The sequence below is a fragment of the Amblyomma maculatum genome, chromosome 1 (genome assembly GCF_055883805.1).
Source record: "Amblyomma maculatum isolate TAMU_Amacu chromosome 1, ASM5588380v1, whole genome shotgun sequence".
NCBI lineage: Eukaryota > Metazoa > Arthropoda > Arachnida > Ixodida > Ixodidae > Amblyomma > Amblyomma maculatum.
Genome location: NC_139344.1, coordinates 127809397 through 127821279, shown reverse-complemented (window position 1 = coordinate 127821279; position 11883 = coordinate 127809397). Strand labels below are relative to the sequence as shown.

The 11883-nt window shown below is 44.2% G+C and overlaps 1 pseudogene; it reads left to right on the top strand.

The window, feature by feature from the left end:
* The window catches only part of LOC146203890 (cholinesterase-like), a 10256-nt pseudogene extending 1321 nt beyond the window's left edge, over positions 1 to 8935 (top strand).
* Positions 8936 to 11883: the final 2948 nt, after the last annotated feature.

The window sequence follows — 11883 nt, the reverse complement described above, 5'->3', positions numbered from 1 at the left end:
CACACACACACACACACACGCACGCACACGCACACACACACACGCACACACACACACGCACACACACACGCACACACACACGCGCACGCAGACACACACGCACACACACACACACACACACACACACACACACACACACACACACACACACGCACACGCACACGCACACGCACACGCACACGCACACACGCACACGCACACGCACGCACACACACACACACACATCATGGGATGAACCTGTGTTTTAAGAAAGAAAGTATGAAAGTAATTCTTGGAATGATGCCTCTGAGAGGATAATATTGTCTTGCGATAACTGATTAAGAAGCGGGGCAATCTATTTTCCAATGTGTGCAGCCCGTATGTGGTCCGGTATGTGTTAAGGTTCCAGGGATCTAGATTGCGGATTGCGTATGCTTGTTCTCGTTTTTATAGATTAGCCAGTGAGCGAAGAAAACATGTATTTTGGGAAATTTCTCTTTTGTAAGCACGACATAGCGCGTAGTCAGGTAGCTTTATTACTGGGATTATTTTGTGCTTTAAGAAAAATTGATTGGTGTGATGAATCTCTGGTACACGTTCAACTATGCGTAAAAAGCTTTTTTGTAGCACATGTAGTTTGCGCAAATTTTCCTGTGTTGTCGAGCCCCAGATTAAAATTCCATAATTTAGCCGAGAATGGAACAGGGATCGATATAATGTAATCTTCACATTGGTCGGTAACACATGACGATTACGATAGACTATACCGATAACCTGTGATAGTTTTGTTGTAAGGTGATCGACGTGAACATCCCAGCTCATTTTTTCGTTAAAGATAACACCTAATGTTTTGAATGATGATACGACTTCTAAAGGAACAGACCTGTAACATATGTCTCTGGTGAAATAGACTTGTTTATTCTTAGCTCTGAAAACAACAACTTTTGTTTTAGTAATATTTATTTCAAGGGAATTTCGTTGTGTCCATAAGTCTAACTGAGTTAATGGGCTACTGGCTGAATCTATTAACTTGTCAACGCTATCTCCGGATATAAATATGCTTGTGTCGTCAGCGTAAATAATAAATTTTACGAGTGGTGCAATGCGGACGATGTCATTAATATAAATATTAAAAAGAAACGGACCTAATATACTTCCTTGCGGACCACCAATGGAGATGGATAGATTTTCAGAAAGAAAACCGTTTACACTAACTGCTTGTTTGCGGTGTCGCAGATATGATTTCAAGAGTGATGCAGCGCGCCCACGTATACCATAGCAATCAAGTTTACGGAGTAGTAAGTCATGGTTTATCATATCAAATGCTTTGGTGAAATCTTTGGCGGCTCTGTTCTAGTTCTCTTAATACGTATTCTTTTTGTTCGAGCAGTGCAAGTTCTGTGGATAAGTGTTTTCGAAAACCAAATTGTGAAGCAGTTAGTATGCTATGTTTACTTTCGAACAATATTAAACGTTTGTGAATAACTTTTTCTAACAACTTTGAAAATATGGGCAAGACGGAAATCGGCCTATAATTGCCAAAATTATTCCTATCGCCTTTTTAAAAAAGCACCGACACGCGCGCAACTTGCATGCGACGTGGGAACATAGGATTAGATATGCATAAGTTTATTATATGTGAAACATAGGGCGAGATTAAGTCAATGACGTAAGCGATAGGCTTCATTTTTAAACCATCGATGTCGGTTGCTGTTGTGCTATTCAGATCGTTGAAACTCGTCATTATTTCACAGTCATCAACTGGGCTAAGAAATATAGTACCGAGTGTGCAAGGAATATCGTTAAGATTATTCTGTGGGCAGATATTTCTAGAAAGGTTCACAAAAAAACTGTTAAACTCATCGGCTAATTTTTGACCAGTTAAAGATTTCCCGGCTACATTTATAGCCGAAATTTGTTCTTTTTCTTGTTAGTAGGCTAATAGGCTGTTCAAGTTTTTCCACACAATATCGGTACGACCACGTGTTGATTGAAATTTACTGGTATAGTAATCCTTTCTGGCCTTTTTTAATTCTTTATCCAAACGATTTCTGAAAGATTTAAAAGCATTCAGGTCATTTGCATCTTTAGTTTTGATAAACTTATGTTATTTTAGTTTTGATAAACTTATGATATAACTTATTCTTCGTGTCTATTTTGGTAACAAGTTCCTTTCTAATCCAAGGCTTTCGACAACGCAGCGTTCGTTTCAGTGTTTTTATTGGAAAGCAGGCAGTATAAATGGGTTTCAAAGTGTTCAAGGAAGTCTCATATGCTTTTTCGGCATCCTTTTCCGAGATAATAGTATTCCAGTTCGCATCAGCTACGAAGTTCCTAAATGCAGAGAGGTTATGCTCGGTAATATCCTGAAAAGAAAATGTCTGACTAATTTTCTTTCGCTTTTTTTGTTTGAAGCAAAAAACAAATGGGAATATGGTCACTCACATCTGAAATAAGTACACCTGATTTTACAGCACTAATGTCCAGGTTCGTAATAAATACATCTAGTAACGATGATGATCTAGTTGTGATTCGTGTTGGTTCTTTAATTACATTCACAAGTACATTAGCGTGTAGCAATAAATCCATATCTTTTTTGTATCTATGATCACTTAACATGTTGATGTTGATATCACCACTACACACAAGCTTCGCGTCTGTGTCCCGAACATAACAAAACAGGGAATCAAAAAACGAAAGAGAGCTGGGTACAGAGCCCCGTGGTGGGCGGTAACATACAACAAACACTGTGTTTTGTGAAACCAAAGATAACGCTTCGTAATCAGGCCCAGAAAAAGTACATTGCGCTAAAGGATCTGGTTCCCAGACTTTCTGGAAAAGCATACAGACACCGCCTCCACGGCTTTCGCTGCGGTTTAAAAAGAACGTCCGATAGTTTTCAAGATGAAAAAGTTCTGAGTCATTTGTACACCAGGTTTCTGTAAACATTATCACTTAAACTGTGTATTTAGTTCCTGTAAAAGTACTGTTAAATCCAGTTGTTTGTTTCTAACGGACTGTGCGTTGAGATGAAGGCATTTAAAAGATTTTCTGAAGTCTGTGCCAAGTTCACTTAAAAACTTGCTAGGAAACACATAAGAAAGTGTATTCTGGATGTTCGCCATATGATCCTTATCCACTAAAAAAGAAAATGCTGCCGTTTTTCAACCTCGGACAAACCTGTCTAGGTCACTCGCACCTGAGATGACTATTGCTGATGCGCCTTCCATTTGCCTCATCAGAATTTTGCGATTGCTGTGCCAAACAAATTTATAGTTGTTTGCTTTGGCCCAGTCTTTCACCTGTTTCAACAGCGCCCGTGTTCGTTTTGTCAGGTTCTCAAGTATATGCACATCTTTACTTTTCCCAGAAATGTTCCGTCTCTTTGACCACCATAAGTCTCTTACACTCTGCTTTGCAAAACGGCAGATGATACGGCAGATGATACGGCAGATGATGACGGCAAAAGGTGCACCGCTGCCACATCACCATCAGACAATTCTGGAAGCCTGCTCTGGACGGCAATCGCATTGATCTCAGCAAGAAGATTTTCATTTTAACTTTGTTGCACCCTGTGAAATTCGAGGTCGGCTGCACCATTCAATGTTTCAACCTTTTTGTCTAGTCCTTCCGTATTTAGAACTTTCGCTCTGAGCTCCTTGACTTCACGTTCGTTTGCACCCTTACGTGCAATCAGGTCTGAAACTTTGTTTGACATGAATTGCACCGCATTTTCAATAAGGTCAACAGTTTCTTTTAGTGGCATCAAAACTTCAAGCTTCTGGTTGATAGCCTGAAGCACGGTCCACATGTCACGCAAATTAGGCTCTTCTTGCACTTTTTCACACTGTGAACGGGCCTTAGGCGCCCTACATTTTGTGCACCTCCAGCTTTTCCGATAAACGTGCCCCTTGGATTTTAGAGTTGCTGCAGCTACTCCGGCACATTTGCCGGTGTGAAAAGTACTCATGCATGCCGTACACATACACTCTCATCGGTATCAACTACCTCATCTTCGCATATCGGGCAATCAGACATAGCAACACCTCTGGCAGCAGCAGCAGCAGCAATAATACAGCAATGAAGGTAAAAACAGTTTTGTTCTAAAAATGCAACACCAACCTGTAAGTATATGACAGATAGTTTGGTGCTTCCGTGCTTCCGAGGCCACTGCCGCTGCCCAAGTGATCTCTGGTAGACTTGGGTGTCCCTATATGAAGCCCACAATCTGTGACAGGCGGTCACGCGCCAGGTCGCGTGGCTGGCCCAGAAGTTGATTACGGCAAAGTCGGCCGCAGCAGGTAGCCCTTGAAGAAACTTGCTATCGCAGTTCACCCATGTGCAGCGGTACGCTGCAAGTATACGACAGATAGTTTGGTGCTTCCGTGCTTCCGAGGCCACTGCCGCTGCCAAAGTAATCTGTGTAATGTATCATCAGGTAATCTGTGTTTATCGCTGTGCGTGCTCAGCGCCCCCTGTAACCCCTCTTTTCCGGCTCCAGTCAGATACATGGCAGGGAGAAATGGAAATCAGCCCGATGTTTGAGGACCGAATGAACTCCACCGTTCAGTGGTGTTCGTCTTTTATAGGCGAAAAGAGACGTTGATTTCGGGTTTTCTCTGCCAGAAATTGTTATCAATCTGTTAGACCACTATGGTTGAAAGCAGACGCTTCCACCGCCGCTAATAGCGGAGCAAAATGCTGCTGCAAATAACGCCAGTCGTCTTCCGCTAGTGCGAACACTCACGGTTTGGCCTTCGCATACATTTTCACTTTTCTTCCTCGTAATCATTCCTTATAGCAATTTTATTGCTTTTTGCCTAAATTATTTTTTACTTTGTATATTAGAGGGCAACCTTGGAGGGTCGATCGAGGCTTTGTTCTTAAGCTGCCATCCGATTATAGTTTCGTTATTTTCCTGTACTCGGACAGAACTAAATCACAGTGCGGCAAATGCCGCTTAGGAGGACCCTCCAACGAATGGCTTCGGAAGGATTCGTAATTTTAATTCGCACTATAGGAGGTTAACCACTTTTAAACTGAACTCTCCTCACGGTCTCGTGCTATTTGGTGTGGCTATATTAAGCACTACGTAATGACGCCGGTCGAACCGACTGGTTCAGGAGTTTCCATAGAAGGGAATTTGCAGATTCTTACGTTATATTTACGCCATTTCAATGTCTTCTTTTTATATTTCAAGGTGGGAGGCTATTTTAAAAATGCTCTCGCATCTTGAACAAAAATTTGCAGTCTGTGCAGACGGCTAGATCATTGATTACTCTATATCGCGAAATAGTGGCAACGGCAGAAATTCTTTGTCACTGATTAATAGCTCCCTTTGCTCTTGACGAGTCCTCGGCGAATGTAATTTTTTTTTTCACCAGGTAATGACGCAAACTTCATTGCACTGAAAAGAAAAGAAAACTTGAAATTGCCTGAACTGTTGTTGTTTTGTGAGATAAAACCTTTAAAGCTCCCACCTCCCCCGCATTACGAGTGTTTTGCAGGATAAAGAAAACACCGGGCAGTCACCTGTCCACCATATAAAGAGCCTGTGAAAATCTCAACGAGACTTTGCCTAGGATGCGGCACTCATTCAGAGCTTCGCTAGGGTCAACAAGACTTATGAACTGCATTGCTACTGCCTCTAAATTTCCTGAAAGGTACATAACGACAGAAACGCTCTAGTGCCGCGTGAGTGCAGTCATCGAGTACGTGAGTAGCGGTCACGTAGCTAGGTACGTATTTGGGCATTCCATACCGGAACCGCCGATCGATGTCTTGCGCTTCCGGAAGCCAATGCCGATCAGATCATGCAGCCCTGATACTCTAGACACGTTGAACTTTGGAAACCCTTGATCCAAGCCAACGGATCTTTCCCGCCCGCACCATAGCTTGTAAACAGAGACGAATCAGCGAACATTGGCTCTACCTTTGGTTTCTATACCTGAACGGCTGGACCCCGTTGGAGAGATCGTAGCCCCTAGGAGTCCTCGTCTGGATCCATGATGGAGGGTAAAGGACTGGCACTGCGTCCGCTGGCCTCCACGATAGCAAAATGTTGGCGGCGGTGAGTGGTTTAGTCATGGTCCCGAGAAACTTCAGAGATCATTGTTTTGGCTTTCTCTAAACTGGTCTATGGTCATCCAGCTGAACTACACCTTATGGGACAAGTACCACTGCCTTCTCTGGGTTCGGAACAACATTGTTCAGTTTGGAGGCGACTAAGGCCGTGTGACCGTGTACGGTGCAAGCGGTGGAGTATCCAGCATCGGTGCTCTCCTGGTGGTGCCTCGCAACACTGGTCTCATTCACTGTACTATTTTGGCTAGCTAGAGCAACTATTGACTCATGCCATCGCAAAATATCGTGGGCAATAATTACGCTGACTCAATTGCTCGCTACGTCGGCTGCTTGGATGATTCGATGCTGCAATCACGGACTCATCCGCAAATGGTCGTCGATTGTCTCCACAGGACACTCGTGAAGACGATCATAGATCCAGAGGAAACACAGTTTTCTGTGGAACTGGTAAATTATACACCATCCCAAGAAGATGATTTCCTTCCGCTTCCGGGGATCAATGCATACTCACGGTTTGTTTATTCCTCTAGAATATTAGCTGGAGTCAACGCAGAAGAAGGCAGCATGTTTGTGTATTTCCGTGGAACTTCTTTCACCAGCATGGCAACGTTTTCCAGGGTGACGAAGCAACACGCGGCGGAGTTTGCGGCGCAACAGTACTAGTACATTTTGTCCAAGGCGATGTAGGCCATGGTCACGGACCAATACTTGAGCCGTGTTCGTGGTGAAACGGACTTGACTGGGAACCTGATGGCGCTGCAGAACATTTTGGGTGACATGGTAATCCTACACGGCTTTACGCCGAGACATTCGCTAGGACTAACTGGTCTACCTTGTTTTACATGTTAGATTATTGCCACGACCTGTGGCCTGTTGCCTCCAAGGATGTCAGCCACACACTTCAAGGACGTCCAGTTCATGTCCGGCATGCCGTTCCGCTTTGGCCACCTCTACTCCTACGCGGATCGGGCACAAAGTAGATCCAGTATGCGCGTTATTACATCCTCTTTGCATTCATTGCGTCTGTCGTTTCTCTTTACGTTGCAATATTTAAGCCAAAAATTCACTGGGCTTGCGCACCATAATCTTTCATGAAAGGCTTGCGCGGTGCAGGTGTCCAGAGACGCAAGTGTGACAGATACTGCGCCTTTCCCTTCCTGAGAGCCAATAATTATAATTAATTTTTTTTTGTCAGCACTCTGGAGCTCGTCCAGATAAAATACCCTATTGAGGCGCACCTAAAAAAGAGCTGTGCCTAAAGAAGCGGTCGATATAAACAGGTCTCAGATATAGGTAGCCGACATTGCTTTCACGGGGACCAGATGCTTGACCATCGTTTAAAATGCAGTACTAGGAATGGGAAACAAGGGAGGTCAGATAACGGATATTTCAACAATGACGTAGTCCTAGCTAATTGAAACCAACTGAGGGCTCTAGAGAGTCGCATGAGCATAGTATGCAGTATTTTTGTTCTGCCGTTCTGAAAAGTAATTAACCATTACATATGAATTGCGAACGTTTGGAATTATTTTTGCCTACAGAAGTAAAGTGCGAGTTCAGAGACTGTACGATACAACCTTTGTGCGCCAAGGTGTCATTCAGAAATAGTATGGGAAAAGAGGCAGCAGTCGGCGAATCCAAGAAAAGAAGGGGGAATGTTTTTGTAGTGTTGACCGTTGTGAAATTCAGAATGTTCTCTTGTTATACCTGAATGATAAGGGGTGAAAAAGCAAGCCCTTCTGCCGTAGTCGAGAGTAAGTGCGAGCACGGAATGGGCTTATTACCCGGGCTCTCTCATAATAAAAAATAGAGGTAAATGACCGGACATTCGGTGTGCGGGAAATAAGTGAATTTACACGTGTCAGTCGCTATCAAGAGGGTTTATTACCGGGGCTATTTTTTCATCTTGCTTCTTTGCTCGGTGTAAGCACTCCTGACTCCAACTTCATTTTTTACGCTATATTCTAAAGATTTTTAAGCTGACATCGAAGGAACAAACTAATTTGACTTTCCGTATCATATGGTACCTTACGGCGTTCCCACACGCTGGAAAACACGTAGACATGTTTTTTTCTCATCAAACTCAATAGCCTATGAAATACTTGCACGATGGACGGGCATCGTGAATATTCTGCGTCTACAAAACTGCATTCTAGCAAGAGATTCTGCACTTTCGATAACTGTGTGACCAGTCAAAATTTGCTCCATAGTGGCACTCCCTCTTTGTGGTATAAGCTGATTCATGTCAACCTTCTACTGACAGTTGCCTTCAAATGCTCGGCATTGGGATGATTGCAATGCCGCTTACTACTGAAGGCTGCGTAAATAGCGCATGTATGCAAAACATGAGAAACGTTTAATACTAGAAGGAAGTTTTCGTGATCTAGTGGGTAGCGTGCCAGTCTCTGGATTCGAAGGTCCTGGACTAGATTAACTGCTTACGTAATTTCCTTTTTTTATTTCCAGATTTATTACTTCAGTTTTGATAGGAATCTGCACGTGAAATTTGGCTACAATCCGTACAATTTAGATCTGTTTATGAGCTGCTTCTGATTTTCTGCGACTATACTTCGACATGCCGGACCATGCAGGTTTAACTGCGAATAATCGTACTGCACTAAAAATGTTGGGTATTTTGCTGAGAAGTACCTACTGTTAGGCCTTGTGCCTTGTGCGCAGAATAACTGTGCGAGCTGTACCCAAACATAAACGCGTTGGTTTCTTCTTTTACAGGATGTCGGTTGTACCGGGTTGCGGAGAGGGACCTGTAATCTGCACAGATGAGCCGCTGCCCGTCCACATGCGCGCCTTCAATGCCAAAATCGGCTCGAACTTCTACGGGGCAGGGCGTGACAGGTTCCACGTCCTCTAACAGCTGCTGGGAATCCCGGCGCCCTAAGCCTGTTCTTCTGCAAGCGCAAATATACAGCCAGCAAGAAATACACATAACCCAGTCGAAAAAGACGACAGAAATTTCTGTAGTAGAGGCATATTATTTTATTCTCTGTTTGGTTGCCTCACCATATTTGATGTAGTACTACAGAAATTTCTATCGCGCTACAGAAATGTTTGATGTTACTACAGATATTTCTGTCGCGACAACAGAACTTTTGTTTTTACGTCAGAATATTGTGTCGTTACGACAAAACATTGTGTTGTAACAACAGAACGTTGTGTTGTTACGTCAGAGCATTTTGTTGTTGCGACAGAAGGTTGCGTTGTTACATCAAAACTTTGTGTTGTCGCAACAGACAACCCAAAGTTTTGACGTAACGACACAACGTTCTGTCTGTTGCGACAACAAAACTTTGTGATGTCGCCGCAGACAACACAATGTTTTGACGTACCACCACAACGTTCTGTCGCAACAACAAAATGTTCTAACGTAACACAACCTTCTGACGTAATTGTCGCGACAACCCAAGGTATGTAGGAATAGCGGCGTCAATTTTAGCGAGGTCACAAGAAAAATTCCATAATGTGTTCTGCAGTGGCAAGCAATTTATTTTTTGCGCATGTAGAACCGCCCATATTTTTCTTGTCCCAAATAAAACAGGTTTTTCTTTATTGCGTATCAACATGTTTATTTCAGTTCAAAATACAAAATTCGTAAAAAGACACTGAACAGTGTTAGAGACAGTTCCATGTAGAGGCTAATTTTTTGCCAGCCGTATTTATTTTTTCTGCGCGACTACCTCTCTGCCCTCAGCCGCCTTCGAACAACCTTAAAATCAACTCATTGTTCCAAAACAGAGCGCGCCTTGAGTGTCTATCTGCTGCCGTGCATGCATACAGCTAATTGCGCCATTCGCGCGCACGTCAAGTAGCATCACGGGCTATTGCCAGCGCAGTCGCGACTGCAACGCTCCTGTTTCGTTCCATACAGGGATTAGCTTCTCGATGAGTGCGAATGAGTTTCACAGGAACAATCGCAAAGCTACTTCTGTTTTATCTCAATCCTTAAGACAACCGGATGAATAAATCTTTCTCACCTGTGAAATCTGCTTCCCAATTTGTAGCGATCTCTTCAAACGATCTATCCTTGATCTCACGTCGATGATACATTCCATCCTTTATGCACTACAAAAGATTTGACTCTCGTGGAGCAACCTGATATCACTCGTTCTTGGCCAAAAACGAGGACTTCCCCGCACGTCTCCAGCACTCGCGCGCTGTCCTTGCTGGCTCGCGCCCAGCTCGGCGGGACCGACGCTACAGACACGGCAGATGCACGGGCAGTCTCAGGGGAAAAAGGGGCTTTCTGTATATTTTAGTGCGGTAGAAGGATACGCTAATTTAAGTACGATAATGGTACGGCGTTTGAAGGGAAATGATTTTCCACGGCAACCTGCCCAACTACACGCATTAGCTCGCTGCAAGGCACCTATTCCTCCGCGGTGGACAACGGGACGAGGAGACAAGTTTTGCAAACTACGTTTGGGAGTGCTTGCAGGCAAACCGCCTCTCTGGAGGATCGGATTCGGGAACTGGCCAGCAAACGGTTTCCGCCCCTCTCACGCGCACGCCTCCCCCCACTTCCCCTTCCGACCAGATGGCTCCTATGGCTCTTCGCTCATAGGAGAGAGGGTGCGTCTTCGCTCCGGCAGAGTGTTCCTTGTATGCGGCAGCCTGTGTGGCGTTTGTGGCGGTGCTGTGCCGCCATTTGATACCTATCCGTATTGGCAAGCTTTGATAAGTTGAGAGAATGGGCGGCGGGCATCATGTTATTGTACACTTTCCACGTGACTGACTGATTTTATACCATTATAACCTGCCGTGTCCTTTCTTTCGTATATCCCTTCTTTTCTTTCCAATCCCTGTCTTCTCGCTGTCTTTTCTATTCCTTACCGCAGCTCGGGCGCCGCTGCATTTGATGGCAGATACCGCGGCTGGCAAAAGTCGTTTTGTTTTTGTACTATTTAATAGTTAACTACGGCCTCGCGACAGGCAGTGCATGTGATGGTTACATGCGGCGCTGTGGAAACGTTGAATCGCTTGCTCCTTCACCTTACCGTGTTCGTCGAACCACGCTGATGTTAAAATTATGACATTTTCGTTCGAATTTACTGTCTGGACTCTTCTCTGTGTGTTTTGACTTAAAATGATTCGATATTGCATCTTTATATCGGTTCAGAACCTCAGATTTGATTGGACTTCGCGACTGCGCTGTCAGACACTTTCTTTATGGCCAAATAATAAAACGATGTATTGATATGAAGTAAATTAGGGTTAAGGTGTAATGAATGATCGTCGAAGATTTGAGCACTTGGCGAAAGCTAACCATGATCGATAGGGCAGCAGAAACGGCACTAAATTTGATTAACGTCATCATCCGTCACGCAACGAGACGCTGCCGGTTGAGGCAGCAGACCTCGGCATTCTAAAAGAAAGAATTAAACTACTGGCTACGAGAAACGACCAGCATGCAAGAGACAAGACAGCATGCAAGGAAGATAGACCACTCATAGGCAGCGCCTAGCACCACATACCTCGTGAAGAAATTACATCCCTAAACAGCACGAAGCACAAGTTACACTATGGATTCGTATTAAATTAGCGTTAAGTGCACGTACGCGATGCATTTCACCCTTACCCAAACGGCGTGAAAATGAAACACTCAGTCGAGCAGGGAGGTCGTCTTAATCGCTTTATCTCTATCTGCGAGTCATCCCTAACTCTCATACGCGCTCACGTCCAAAGGCCATTTGCGACATTTGCGAACAATGCTAGGCGAACTCATTGAAGCGCGCGTTTAGCCTCTTGTGTTAGAAACCGTTCAGCGGCACAGCTCAATGGATCCATGAACCATCAATCACAAGG